Source organism: Nomascus leucogenys, chromosome 9 (assembly GCF_006542625.1).
Source record: "Nomascus leucogenys isolate Asia chromosome 9, Asia_NLE_v1, whole genome shotgun sequence".
NCBI classification, from domain to species: domain Eukaryota; kingdom Metazoa; phylum Chordata; class Mammalia; order Primates; family Hylobatidae; genus Nomascus; species Nomascus leucogenys.
The window spans coordinates 17942634-17958697 of NC_044389.1; positions in this window are offsets into that span (position 1 = coordinate 17942634).

Genomic DNA, 16064 nt, shown 5'->3' on the forward strand with positions numbered 1-16064 from the left:
CATTGGCAATTTAAGGTTTGATAGCAGATTTTTAAATCGTAATCAAACTTTATTATTTTTGCTTTCAATTCCTACTTAAGAAATAATTCATGCGATAATGTGACATGAACCATCACTGCAACAACAACAATGATACTGAGTCGCATAGTAAGGGCCAGACAACTCACTGAGCACTTTAAATGCATTAAAGCATGTAGTAGATGCTACTATGAGACAATCCTATACACAAGGTAGCTCTTCCTAGCTGCATTTTACAGATGTGAAAAATGAAGTACAGAGAGGTAAATTAACTCACTCAGGGTTGCATAGCTAAGAAATAGCATAGAGAGAATTAAAATCCAGATCTGTCTTACTTGAAGGTCATCATTTTTAGCCACTCTACTATATAGATCATTAAAGAGATCAATTTGGACTATGTCGGACCAGAACTAAATTCTTGAGAATTTAGATAAATGTACTAAGGAGAAACAAGACAAAAGCTAATAAATAGTGCACACCTCCCTATATGTATAAAAAATAATATTGAGGAAAGCAACACACTAAGAGACAAGAGACACAGGTTCTAATCTCAACAGTACCATACAAACTTTCTACTTAATGTGAATTGGGGAAATTACTTTAGGTCTCATAGTTTTGGGACTCATTAAATAAACTTCAATTCTCCTCTAAACTTAAAATTATGGCTAACAGTATAACTACTATGATAGCGTTCTGTTAACAAAGAAGATGGCACCTAAAATTCATTGTATGTGAACATTACATTAGACTCTTCTCAGATATCCTTTAGATTCTCCATTTCCTAAATTTACTTATAACATCATGTCCATGTTTGTCCTTAGAACTCTCTTCTGAACAGCATGTTCTGAGTCACTATCACTGCTCCAAATTACACTGGAAATTTTGTCTTATATGCACTTTGCTTTCAGAGATAATTTGCAACTTCCTTCCCAGAAGGGTACCACTTTTTCTTTCAAGCAACGCAACTTTGGAACAAAAAGATATGGTGTATATGGTTCTGTCATCTCCAAGTATCTAAGTACTCTCTGCAGTCAGGTATCATTATTCATTTTCGCCAGTTTTGACTTAACCAATTACTGGGTATTCAGTGACCATACAGGTTGGAGAAGGGGTCCTCTGAGGGCATGACAGTAGGCTGTTCTCATTCTAACCTTGCCGTGGTAATCTAGGAGTCTCCAGGGACCTCCAAAATCAGACTATTCCTAAGTTACTTTTCAGTAAAGAAGTAGAAGAAAGCTGGGGAAACGGCAGGGGAAAAGGATGGAGAAGCAAGCTGGAGACTGATAGGAAAGCATCAGAAAGGATAAATATTTTTCATGCTGAGAAGGTAAAAGATAAACTGACAGAGATGTCTAATGGCCATAGATAGCGGGTTATTATAAAAGTAATAAAAATCCCTCCCTAAAGATGATAGAAAATTATAAAGAAGGTGAAGAGTCAAGGAGAGGAGCAAAGAAATTACAAGCAGTTCTCAATTCTAAAGCTCTTCCAATATCTTAGCATGAAAACAACTATGCATTGTCCAAGCAATGTGGGGAAAGAAAGCCTATCTCAAATATTTCAGGAGACTTTATTTTTAATGTTAGTATGAAGAAATTGCAATGAGAAAAGTAAACCAGTAATGGCAACTTTTGTGAAGATTTTTATTAAAAAATCAAATGCCGCTAAATCTCTGATGCCCATTAAATTGTTCTAAAATCTAAAGAATCCTTCTTGAATGCTATATTCCTAATAAATAACACCTTTATTAGGAATCCTCATCCTCATTTTACCTGCTCATTTTTGGCTTTAAAAATTACATAAATAAGAACTTTATGTGGTAGCTAATGATAATATATTATTAAACAAAGTGAGTCTACAGTGTCTTCTTGCATTAGTTACAGATGCACTAGAAGATTGTATGATGACTAACCTAAAAATGCACCTATAGATGCATTTTTTGTAGTTTTAAGATGATGCTTGTAATGATTTCTATAACAGAACAGGCATCTGTCCCTTAGTCAATCATTTAATTTCTTATTACAACAGGAAAAAATTAGATCTAACCTCTAGTATTTAGAGTTAGATACCAGTATCTAAAAACCAAACTCTGCTGTAACCAAAAAAGTGTCTATCCATAATTAAAGACACACATGTATCAAGTTTTTTTTTTTTTTTTTTTTTTGAGACAGAGTTTCACTCTTGTTGCCCAGGCTGGAGTGCAATGATGCAATCTTGGCTCACTGCAACCTCTGACTCCCAGGCTCAAGCCATTCTCCTGCCTCAGCCTCCCAAGTAACTGGGATTACAGGCACCGGCCACCACACCCAGCTAATTTTTTTTTTTTTTTTTTTTTTTTTTTTTTTTTTTACCAGAGATGGAGTTTCACCATGTTGGCCAGGCTGGTCTCGAACTCCTGACCTCAGTTGACCCACCCACCTTGGCCTCCCAAAGTGTTGGGATTACAGGCATGAGCCATCATGCCCAGCCTCAACTTTTTATAGTTGAAAAAATTGTAGTGTGTCATGCACACATGTTTATTGCGGCACTATTCACAATAGCAAAGAGTTGGAACCAACCCAAATGTCCAACAACGATAGACTGGATTAAGAAAATGTGGCACATATACACCATGGAATACTATGCAGCCATAAAAAATGATGAGTTCTTGTCCTTTGTAGGGACATGGATGAAACTGGAAAACATCATTCTCAGTAAACTATCGCAAGGACAAAAAACCAAACACCGCATGTTCTCACTCATAGGTGGGAATTGAACAATGAGAACTCATGGACACAGGAAGGGGAACATCACACTCTGGGGAGTGTTGTGGGGTGGGGGGAGTGGGGAGGGACAGCATTAGGAGATATACCTAATGCTAAATGACGAGTTAATGGGTGCAGCACAACATGGCACATGGATACATACGTAACAAACCTGCACATTGTGCACATGTACCCTAAAACCTAAAGTATAATAATAAAAAAAAGAAAAAATTGTAGTGTGTAAATAATTACACAAAAAAGATTTACAAGTATATCCCTACATTCCGTCTCTCTCAATTTACTTACATACATAGCAAGCCATTAAAGGTTTTTTTTTTTTTAAGTTAGTGAAATGCTGGAAATGTATTTTCTTCTTTTTGCTTTTGTTCAGTATGCTAATTTTCTAAAATGAACAAATTTTACCTTTATAATCAGGAAAATGTTATTTTTAAAACATTCTTGAATTATGTTTTACTTGAGACTTCTAAGCTATCTTGATATTTGTTACTTAAATTATATTTTACTTATTTCAATAACTATGTAAGTACTGGTAAAGGTGAATGTCATCTACTATCTAAATACTAAATATTTAGAATATCTAAATACTAAATATTTAGAATATCTAAATATCAGATATAGCTATTAAAAAGAGAAAATGTATTTCTGAATATTAACAGTACAAAACAATGCAAAGGAAGTGACAATTTGGGGACATCCAAAAACTGTCATAGCCGTCTTGATGGGAATTTACTATTAATAGCGAGGCTGACTAAGATATCTGTAAATAATGAGGCTTAAGAATAACAGAAAACATGTTATACTAGAATTTTAAAATTACTTATCCCGTAAAAAAGGACTTAGGTCACCTTCAACTCTGAGCCTATAAATTTACATTCAGATATAGTTTTACTTGCAGTGTATTAGTCTGTTTTCATGATGCTGATAAAGACATACTTGAGACTGTGAAGAAAAAGAGGTTTAATGGACTTGTAGTTCCACATGGCTGGGGAGGCCTCACAATCATGGCAGAAGGCAAAGAGGAGCAAGTCAAGTCTTACATGAGTGGCGGCAGGCAAATAGAGAGCTTGTGCAGGGGAACTCCCTTTTTAAAACCATCGTATCTCACGAGACTCATTCACTATCATGAGAACAGTGCAGGAAAGACCTGCCCCCATAATTCAATCACCTCCTACCAGGTTCCTCCCACAACATGTGGAATTCTGGGAGTTACCATTCAAGATGAGATTTGGGTGGGGACCCAGCCAAAGCATATCATGCAGGCTGAATATTCTGCAAAACAAATATCTTGTAATATCCTTTAAAGAAGGCAAATTTTGGAAATATGCAATTGAATCATGTTATTCGCTTTTGTTATTTTTACTTTAGCTTGAGAAATCAATGTAATTAATTTTTAGTATTTAGGAAACAATCTGTCAGGTGAAGATGTCAAAAAATGCACTGAAAAGCAAATTTTTTTATTAATTTATTTGCACACAAAAACAATAAACATTTTCTAAAAATACATACAAACAAAAAGATGCGTATCAAACATATTAGGAAGGTTACACATGGGAAGTCAGGGAATAGAAATGGGGGGTGGGAGTTAAAATAAATGAGAGAGGGACTTTATATGGATCAGTGATAATAACTCAATCCTCTATTTGACAAAGAAGAGGGAGAAGGAAGAGGAAGAAAAAGAAAGTGGGATAAAGGATCAGAAAGGGAGGAAAATAGAAAAAATTAGAGTATGATTCCAGGGTAGACCTGTTTTGTTGTCACTGAGTTGGTTGGTTGGTTTGTCTGTTGTATTTTTCATGTTTCGCCAAGTTGGCCAGACTGGTGTCGAACTCCTAGCCCGAGGTGATCAACCCGCCTCGCCCCCCAGAGTGCCGGGACCACAGGCGTGAGCCACCACGTCCAGCCCCCACATTGCTTCTGGCCTCCGTGGTAGACCTCCCAGACGGAGCGGCCAGGCAGAGGCGCTCCTCACTTCTTCCCAGACACGGGGCGGCTGGGCAGAGGCGCTCCTCACTTCCCAGATGGGGCGGCCAGGCAGAGATGCTCCTCACTTCTTCCCAGACGATAGGTGGCCGGGCAGAGGCGATCCTCACTTCCCAGAGGATGGGTGGCCGGGCAGAGGCGCTCCTCACTTCCCAGACGGGGCGGCCGGGCCGAGGCGCTCCTCACTTCCCAGACGGGGTGGCCGGGCAGAGGCGCTCCTCACTTCCCAGACGGGGGGCCGGGCAGGGCGCTCCTCACTTCCCAGACGATAGGTGGCCGGGCAGAGGCGCTGCTCACTTCCCAGACGATAGGTGGCCGGGCAGAGGCGCTCCTCACTTCCCAGACGATGGGCGGCCGGGCAGAGGCGCTCCTCACTTCCCAGACGATGGGTGGCCGGGCAGAGGCGCTCCTCACTTCCCAGACGGGGAGGCCGGGCAGAGGCGCTCCTCACCTCCCGACAGGGGCCGGGCAGAGGCACTCCTCACTTCCCCGACGGGGCGGCCGGACAGAGGAGCTCCTCACTCCCAGACGATAGGTGGCCGGGCAGAGGCGCTCCTCACTTCCCAGACGGTGGGTGGCCGGGCAGAGGCACTCCTCACTTCCCAGACGGGGCGGCCGGGCAGAGTGAAAAGCAAATTAAAGGCATCATATTCTTTCTCTTTATTTAAAAAAAATCACAATGGAAATAATCCAGGAAAGTAACTAAAATGACCCAAGGGACTCAGTGGGCTTTTTATGAAGACAGGTTGAAAAAATTATGATTTCATAGCCTGAAATGATTAATGCTGAAGCTAAAGACTGAATAAGGAAAATGGCAAATATTTGAAACTTAAATATGGCAAGAGACATAAAATAAAAGAAAATACTACTTTATCTGACAGGAAATAAAAATACAGTTTGTTATTCAAAGGTCTGTATGAGCTGAAAATTTAAATATAATTAAGCCATGTTTTATAAAAGCAACGTACATGAAAAAAATTGGAAAATTAAATTTTGGTAAATATTGTCATTGCAAATGTAGTAGGAGACACTGGCTATTTGAAGTTAAATTCATCTCACTTTTCTCAAGAATCTCAATTATTTTCAAAATTGCCAGTTTTCCAAGTGTGAGGTTTTGTGTATCAGTGTCTCATAATGAGACATTATTATAGATTTATTTAAAGCCTTATATAAAGTCATGTAACAATTAGCTTCTAATAGTTTATTAAGAAAATGAGTGGTTTGGGATATTTTTTTTTAACTTTTGGATTTGGATTTCATAGAAGATTATTGTGTATCACCAGAATATTCCCTTAGTTCTACACTATTAAAGAAACCATTGCCCTGAACCAGTGTGGTGTTCTAAAAATTTTAAATTTTACTGCCTAGTTTTAGAACTAACCCTCAGCTCTATTATTTTCATGGAAAATGGGAAGGAAAAAAAACAGTAGATGGCGGTGCTTCCAATAAGCAGATTATCTTTTCCCCAGTGAATTTAGTAACCTGGGATGCTTCTGCATCACCAACAATATAGAAATGAAAAAGCAGGCATTTCAGCCTTTCACTCTTGACAGAGGTCCTCGTGAAACAGTTTCTGCCAATTCACATCACTTCTAATGGAGGATTACTTCAGACAGATAAAGCTACTACCTTTTCTAAAATGTCAAAACTGTAAATATTTTCAAATATACCCTGTGCAGGCACCATGCAGGTTTTATCACTTCAAACTTCCCAATAACCTCATGAGATATGTTGATATTACCCCCATTTGACAGAAAACTGAGGCTTAGAGTGATTAAGTCCATGCTGCTAGAATGCAACTAAGCTGGGTTCATCTGTCTCCAATTCTTAAACTGTGGTCTTCAGATCTTCTGAATAAGAATCCTTATTATTATTATTATTATTATTATTATTATTATTATTATTAAAAATGTAGATTCCTGCTCTCCCTCCCCCCAAACACACACATACAGATTCTGATATAGGAAGTCTGATTGGAGGCTCAGGAATCTTCTTTTTTCATAAGCTCTGCAAATGATTGTTTTGTATCTAAAGTCAGAGAACCACAGCTTTCCATCACACTTTCTTCCTTGATCTCTTAGTTTGATAGATGAATGCATTTTGACCTCCTCTCGAGTCCTGCACCCTCTCCCCTTTTTATTCACATTGACTTGCATAATATAACTGCCCCTTTGCCAAACAGGCAGCAGAAGTATGAATATTTTACTTTTGAGCAGATATAAATGTTGCTCCAAGGAAAAACCATGGCAGTTCATTGTCCTAGTGTATAGCACCACCCCAAAATAGGTGACATTACCTAACACCAAAATCTCAATTATGAAAACTGAGGAAAAAATGAATCAATGCTTCCTAAGAATATATATAAAAGAAACTGCTTTTAAATCTTCTTTTCCACTCCCATCTGTATCAGAACTTCCCTGCAGCTGGCAGATAACAGGGAGCATGACTCACACAAAGCTGAGAATCTCTTCAGCTGCTCTGATGATCTCAGAGTGATGAAACTGATTTTTCTTGCTTTTGTTCTCACCTCCTGGATCTTGGTGGGCTTAAAAGGCATTCATTTTGCAAGGGAAAGATTTTTAAACATAAAATGCCTAGTATTATGTAGACACTGAGACTTTGTTGTGAGGGAGATAGAAAGTAAATAGAAGTAACAACAGCAGTTTGCAACAACACCATGTGAGCTGACAATGCGGTACAGTATAATCACGAAGCTGAAAAACACAAAGTAAGGAAAATCTTGGAGGAAGTAAGGGAGGCCATAGATTGGTGAAAAATAGTAGGCTTCTACTGGTGGAAAGAAGAAGGGAAGGTTTTCCCTTCCAAGCAAGGGAAAACCAACATAAGCAAAGACATGGGGTGGAAAGTGTGGAGTGTGGTATAGAGGAAGGTATAAATGGAGTTGGCTGTAAAATAGTAATATACGAGGTCAGAGAAGTCAGCAAGCTCCTGGATGCATTCATCTGGATACCTGTTCAGAACAAGCTCCTTGACCTCTTTGTATGGGAAAACTACTTGTCAAATCCTTAAACATCTGAGATCATAGTGAGAACCTATCAATTATCAATAAAGTGCTTAAAGAGCATGAAAGGAAATGGCTACTATTTTTAGATCAATTCTCTTCCCAGGCATGATTTCTGATAAATCACAGTGACTGGAGCATGAGTAAGCAGATCTAAATTTTTAAAGATCTTGCTGTTGACTGTGAAGCATGATTTACTGACTGCTGAGCACTCACTAAATGCTCACTCCTAAATAATATTGCCCAGTATGTCCCTATCTAAATATGAATGACTTTTCTAGGCCTATTAACTTCTGGTACTATTGAAATTCCTAATGGAAATTCTTTAACCAGTTTTTTTAAAACATATTTGCTCAATAAAATGCTAAAAGCATTTTATGTAAGTGGATCACTTGAGGTCAGGAGTTCGAGACCAGCCTGACCAACATGGTGAAAATTCGTCTCTACCAAATATATATCTATATATATAAATTACCTGGGTGTGGCAGTGTGCACCTGTAATTCCAGCTTCTCTGGAGTCTGAGGCATGAGAACCCTTGAACCTGGTAGTTGGAGGTTGCAGTGAGCTGAGATCACGCCACTGCACTCCAGCCTGTGTGTCAGAGTGAGACCCTGTCTCAAAAAAAAAAAAAAAAAAAAAGCTAAAACCTCTTTCCTATAATATAATCTATATGATTTACTTTTTAACTTGAAGATGCTGTTTTCTTTTCTCAGAGGTGTTACCTTTAACAAAGAATTTGGCCTGTACTTGTGGTAAAATGGAGCAAATTTCACTTTTTAAAACCTATTTTTTCTAGCTTTAGGGAAAAAAAATCCCATTGAGCTGTTAACTTATTATGCTTTCAACAGAAATCTAATCTCATTACTAGCCAATAGGCAGCTATATTGCTCAGCTGAAGGTGACTGCTGTGAAGTTTTTACAATGGGATTCTCCCATAATCCATTTAATTCAAGCCTGCATAGCACGCCCCAAACCACTCATTATTCTTTTAACAGAGTTGATGAATTCTCACCTCCCCATTGTCAGAAGACTTAATCAGCACTACTCATTACCAATAGTATAATTGACATATTCTTTGCTCAGGTTAGACTCTTTTATCTTTCAGTCAACAACTTGTTCAGTATACAAATGTGAAAGTAATGCACTTATCCAATGCTAGTGAAAGTGCCAATGGACATGGTGGAAGCCCTGGAACGAGGTCTTTGGAGGGACTGGGAAGTGTGAAGGGACGTTGGGCATTGGATTACATGACTCTCATTAGATGCATTATAAAAAGAGTTAGCAAGCTTCCCAAATCAATATGGCACATACAAACCAATTCTGTTGATTTTGCAATGGTGGTAGTGATGGCCAGTTAGAGTGGAGTTAGCAGACAAGAGCGTGTGAGGGACTGAAGTGCTGGGACACTTCCCCACGGATGTCCCCCATTTCTGCATATTTTTTAAGCAGAGGCACTGACTGACTTTCTTTCAGGCTATCATTTCAGGGGTCATTCATAGCAAGCATCTTTGGAAGAAGGTACTGATAATGCTTCTCTCTAGAGCAAAGGGCGGGCATATTTACTATCCAGTATAAAATATTCAAGTTTCATAAGCTCAGAGTTTCTCCTCCAATCCAGTAAATGTGCCAGTATCATCTCACCCTCTTCACATCACCCTGTGGCAATTGGGACTCAGGGAATGAGAGAAAGAAAATGTTGATACTTGGCTACTACTATTGGTGTGAATAACAGATTCCCTTGTCTCTGACCTAGAAGTCTCATGTGTTCTTGAGTGTCACTTACATGATACTCCATGTAAGTAACAGATTAACTTGTCTGCTTGTAAGTAGAAAATGATCTCAGCCCCTTCACAGCTCTTGGTATAGAGTAGTCCTTCAACACTCACGAGCAGGGGAAGCCTTTTGGTGTCATTACTCTGTCATTTGAAAGATAATGAGGAGGTTTTTGGCAGGTCTCTCAAGTGATGAAAGCTAAACTCTAACACAAGTTTTCTGTGGTCAATGCCTACATGAGACTGAAAAATCAGGACCAGTTCTATCTTTGATAGATGAGCTTTAGAAAGCTAATTCTATACCAGAAGGCCACTTTTAACTCTAAGGCAGTTCTGGTTTGCAGCTCTTCTAACAAGACATTCCAAATCCTCTTCTACTTTGCTACCTTCACTATAGAGGATAAATACTAATTTCCCTTCTTTCCTTGAAACTAGGGAAAGCTCTGGCCAATAAGATATAACCACAAGTCTGCTGGGGATTTCCAAAAGGCATTTGTTTTATTCTCATAAGCAGAAGCAACATGGCTAGTGTTGCACTCCTTTCCTGCCTTGAACACAGATATGATGTTGGGAGTTATTGGGGAAGCCATCTCTTGACTGAAGAAAATCCACAAGAATCTAAGAGATCATTAACTGAAATGTCAAGCCAGTTGGTCAACAGCAATATTTGTTAGTAAAAATAATAAACTCCCACTTATTAAGGCCTATGTTGCTTTTCTGTTCCTTGCAGATAAAAATATTTTTAACTACTACCCTCTTCTAGTTCTTGTCACCTGTAAAAGGCATACTGAGCATGCTCGTCACGTTCTGTGAGGTGTACGTTTTGGATGGAAAACCAAAACTTTATTTAGCAGGCATATGCCACAAAGGAATTTCATTTCTTACAACATTTATTAATGAAAACCAGGAAAGGACAAGGAGATACAAATATAAATAGATAGATAATTTCACTGCCACTAGATTGTTCCACACAATGGATATTGGTTCCTAATACTTAAAAATAGATTTGGAAGGAGATTAAAAGCAAACTTGAACAAGGACCTGCAAATATTTTCTATTTAATAAGAATTCCCAGGAAAGGGAAAAAAAAAATCAACAAAAAGAGGTCAAGTGGCCGGGCGCGGTGGCTCACGCCTGTAATCCCAGCACTTTGGGAGGCCGAGGCGGGTGGATCACGAGGTCAGGAGATTGAGACCATCCTGGCTAACACAGTGAAACCCCCGTCTCTACTAAAAATACCAAAAAAACTAGCCAGGCATGGTGGCGGGTGCCTGTGGTGCCAGCTACTCGGGAGGCTGAGGCAGGAGAATGGCATGAACCCGGGAGGCGGAGCTTGCAGTGAGCAGAGATGGTGCCACTGCACTCCAGCCTGGGTGACAAAGCGAGACTCTGTCTCAAAAAAAAAAAAAAAAAAAAAAAAAAGAGGACAAGAATTATAAAGAGAGCACATTCCAGTAGCTGTAAGAAGTATAGCAGGCCAAAAAATGGCCCCCCAAAAGATATCCATGTCAAATCCCTGGAACCTGCGATTATTAATTTGTTTTGTAAAAGATATGATTAAGCAAGGCTCTCAAGAGGAGTATATCATGAATTATTTGAGTGGACCCTAAATGCCATCATGAATGTCCTTATAAAATACAGATAGGAGATTTGACACAGACACACAGAGGATAAGTGATGTGGAGACAGAGGCAGAGATTGGAGTGATATGGCCACGAGTAAAGGAGTGTCAAGGATGCTGGGGAACCACCAGGAGATAGAAAAAGGCAAGTAATGGATTCCCCCTAGAACCTCCAGGAAGAGTGAAGCCCTGCCACACCGCAATTTCAGAATTCTGGCCTCCAGAACTGTGGCTGTTTTTTGAAGTCACCAAATTTTTGTGGCGATTGTTATGGCAACTCTAGAAAATGAATACAAAAGTTAATTGAAGGGTCAATGTATGATAAAGGAATCATCTGACAACAGACAGAACAAATAAGTTATTGGATTCATTTTGTGGAATGTTTATTGAATCATGATGATGTTAAAATTGGTAAGATGAATAAAAACTAATTCCCACCTTTAGGAGATCACAGTGGTGAGGATGATAGAACATTTACATAGATAACTATAATATGAGAAAGATGTAATAAATTCTTTTTCTTTTTTTTTGAGACAGAGTCTCGCTCTGTTGCCCAGTCTGGAGTGCAGTGGCACAATCTCGGCTCACTGCAACCTCCACCTCCCAGGTTCAAGCGATTCTTCTGTGTTCAGCTTCCTGAGTAGCTAGGACTACAGGTGCACACCACCACACAGAGCTAGTTTTGGTATTTTTAGTAGAGAGAGGGTTTCACCATGTTGACCAGGCTGGTCTCGAACTCCTGACCTCAGGTGATCTGCCCACCTCGGCCTCCCAAAGTGTGGGATTACAGGCGTCAGCCACCGTGCCCAACCTAATAAATTCTTTATCACTGGTATAAATGAAGTCTTCTATGGATATGAAACTATTTCTGTCCATAGAAGGTCTAGGAAGCCTTACCAACCTTATTAGAAGATGCAAAGATGTGAATTAGACTGAAGAGTGGACACTGGAGAAGAGAGACTCCAGGGTAAAAAACACATCTTGAGTAAAGACAAAGAAAGGAGCATGTTGAGAAGACATATGTGACTTCTCTGGCTAGAAGATAAAATCGTGGGAGTTCTGAATGCCCTGTGAGATAGCCACAGAAAGTTTTGGGGAAGGAACTCAGTACCATCCTCACGTTTCCAGGTTTATGGTGACAACTCTGGTGGCAGTGGGTGGCATAGACTGGGCAGGGTGTGTAGGGAGATAGTAGGAAGGATTGCTGGGAAGCAGGGAGATCAGTTCAGAGACTATTACAATTATCTAGAAAAGGGGCAAAATAGCTGACCAAAACAGTGGTAGTGGGAATAAAAAGAAGATAACATCAAGGGATATAACAAAGGCAGATTTCATGAAATAAGAATTCTGAATGGACAAGCAGTGAAAGAAAGCAAAGAATGAAATATGTTTTCAAACCTGAGTAGCTGGGTGTTTTGTTTATTACAAACCACCCAAAACTGTAGTGGCTTAAAATAATAACCAGTTTTACTCACTATTCTTGATATTCAATGCTGCATAACTAACCATCTCAAACTTAGTGCCACAGAACAATCCTTTTATTATATTTGTACATTCTGTGGGTGAGGAATTTAGACAGGGCATAGTGGGGATGGCTTGTCTCTCTTCTGTAATGTCTGGGGCCTCAGCTGGAAGTCTCCAGTGTATGGGAATTTGGGTCTGGAGCCACCTGGAGGCATATTTATCCACATATCTGCCGCCTGGGCTGGGATGACTCAAAAGCTGTACTCAGCTGGGATGGTTGACCATGGCACCTGCATGTGGCCTCTCCATGTGGCTTGAGCTCCTCTCAGCAGGATGGCTGGGTTCTGAGACAAAGAACCCCAAAAGGGAGCATCCAGAGAGTGAGTGATCCTAAAGACCAAGGCAGAAGCTGCATGGCATTTCATAACCTAGCCTCAGAGGTCACATAGCATCACTTTTTCTGTAGTCTATAGGTTGGTGCAGTCAATAGCTTGCCCAAATTCAAAGGAGGGGGACATAGACCCCACTACTCAATAGGAGGAGCATCAGTGCAGAGGACCATCTAGAATAGGAAATATTGCAGTCATCTTTGGAAGACACAAATTGACACACCCATGAATTCTTTGGGTTAAGAATTCAGACAGAGTACATACTATAGGAATGGCTTGTCATTGCTCTACAGTGTCTGGAGCTTCAGCCCCTCCCAGTCATTGTAGAGCAATGAGTAGGATTGACTTGATGGCTGGCAGACAGAATCATCTGGAGACCTCACTCTCATGTCAGGAACCTAGGCTGGTGTGACTAATGGCTGGAACTCATTAGGTTTCTCTCTCTCTCTTTCTCTCTCTCTTTTTTGTCTGTCCATGTGGCCTCTTGATAGCTGCCTCGGGGAAGTCAGACTTCTTACATAGTGACTCAAGCCTCCAAGAAAAAGTGTTCTAGTGTGTAAAGAAGAAGATTGTGGCTTTTTATGACCTGCTTAGTAGTCACATAGCATCACTTACACTGTACTCTATTGGTCAAAGCAGACATAAGCCTGCCCAGATGTAAGGGGCAGGGATATAATCCTCTCCCTCAATGGAAGGCGTGTTTTAAATTGGCGACCCTGGAAGCAATGTTTTAAATTGGCCACCCTGGAAAAATGATAACATTACTAACCAAGGTCAAGGATAAGTAGGCTTAAGAGTTTAGATAATGAAATTTGTTTTATAAAACTTAAATTTGTGGTACCTAGCAGAATCCTGGCAACATGAATCTGAAGTACAAGGAATAGTCCCTCTCAGAGAAATAAACTAATAAATGTATGGGGTAATTAAGACAACATATTTAATGAGAGGAGGCCTAAGAACCCAGACCCATGCATAGTGAATTTTGTTCGTTATTCACCCAACATTCATTTCCCACCCCTTCCTTTCTTACAGAATCCCAAATCCATTCATGGGTTCCTGTTTCAGACCCAAAGTAAGAGCCTGGTTTGTATAAAACATTCATGGGAGCCCCATTCTCATTGGCTTTGACTGAGTATATGATGTCATTCCCATCAGGGAACAGGAGATAAAGTCTTTTGGGGTGCAATATAAAAAGATTTCCTATAAGCCAGGCGCGGTGGCTCAAGCCTGTAATCCCAGCACTTTGGGAGGCCAATGTGGGAGTATCATGAGGTCAGGAGATCGAGACCATCCTGGCTAACACGGTGAAACCCCGTCTCTACTAAAAATACAAAAACAAAATTAGCTGGGCGTGGTGGAGGATGCCTGTAGTCCCAGCTACTCAGGAGGCTGAGGCGAGAGAATGGCGTGAACCCGGCAGGCAGAGCTTGCAGTGAGCCAACATCGCACCACTGCACTCCAGCCTGGGTGACAGAGTGAGACTCCGTCTCAAAAAAAAAAAAAAAAAAAAAGAAAAAAAGAAAAGATTTCCTTAAAGAGGCAGAAAGACATTGTCCCTATATTTTTTTCCTTTGCTTGTTATCATGTCTGAGGATCTGAGCTTAGTCAGAGAAAAGGAATGCCAGAGAAGACCCTGGATCCTTCCATAACTCTGAACTGCTTGTTTTGTGAAATTAGTATATCCTGTTATTTAAGTAAGATTGAGTTGAGTGAGGGCTTCTAATACTTTGAGCCCAAATCATCTTCCTAAATATGATCCTTGCTCATAACCCAATATTCCAAAATTCCCAGGACATACTTAAACTTTGGCTCTGGAATTGAAGAGTTAAAATGTTCTAATTAAAAAGACTTCCTAAAAAATTTAACATTATTTAATTACGGATTGTGATGGTTAATTTTATGCATTTGCTTGACTGAGACATGGGATTCCCAGATGTCTGACTAAACATTATTTCTCGGTGTGTCTCTAAGGGTGTTTCTGAAGGAGATCGACATTCAAATTGGTAGATTGAGTAAATCAGATAGCCCTTCCCAGTGTGGACAGGCCAACTACCAACCGGTTGAGGCCCCATATGAAACAGAAAGGAGGAGGAACACTGGATTCCTGCTCCCTCTGTTTGACGGCTTGAGCTAGGACATTGACCTTCCCCTGCCCTTGGTGCTCCTAGTCCTCAGGTCTTCAATCTACACCATCAACCCACTGGCTGTCACGCCTTTGAACTACACCACTGGCCTTACCCAGCCTCCAGCTTGTGGATGACTGATTGTGGGACTTCTTTGCCTCTATAATTGTGTGTATTGATACATTATAATAAAAAGTGTTTAGGATATATAGGTATACACACACAAACACACAATCGGGTTTGTTTCTTCAGAGAATCCTAACATACAGATTATTAATGTATATTAATGATGTGGTTGGGATGTTTGTCCTCTCCAAATCTTACGTTAAAATGGGATACCCAGTATTGGAGTAGGCCTGATGGGAGGTATTTGGATCATGAGGATGGATCACTCATAAATGCCTTAGTGCCATCCCTTTGGTGACGAGTTAGTTCTTGCTCTGGTAGTTCATGCGAGATCTGGTTGTTTAAAAGAGAGTGGAATCTCCCTGCTCTCTCTCTCTCATTCCCACTCTTAGCACACAATGCACCTGCTCTGCATTCACCTTCCACCATGACTGTAGGCTTCCTAGGGCCCCCACCAGAAGCTGAGCAGATGCTGGCACTGTGCTTCTTATACAGCTTGCAGAACCGTGAGCCAATTAAACCTCTTTTCTTTATAAATTACTCAGTCTCTGGATAAAGAAAATGTGGCACATATTCACCATGGAATACTATGCAGCCATAAAACATAATGAGTTCATGTCCTTTGCAGGGACATGGATGAAGCTGGTAGCCATCATTCTCAGCAAACTAACATAGGAACAGAAAACCAAACACCACATGTTCTCACTCATAAGTGAGAGTCAGACAATGAGGACACACAGACACAGGGAGGGGAACATCACACACCAGGGAGGGAGACCATTA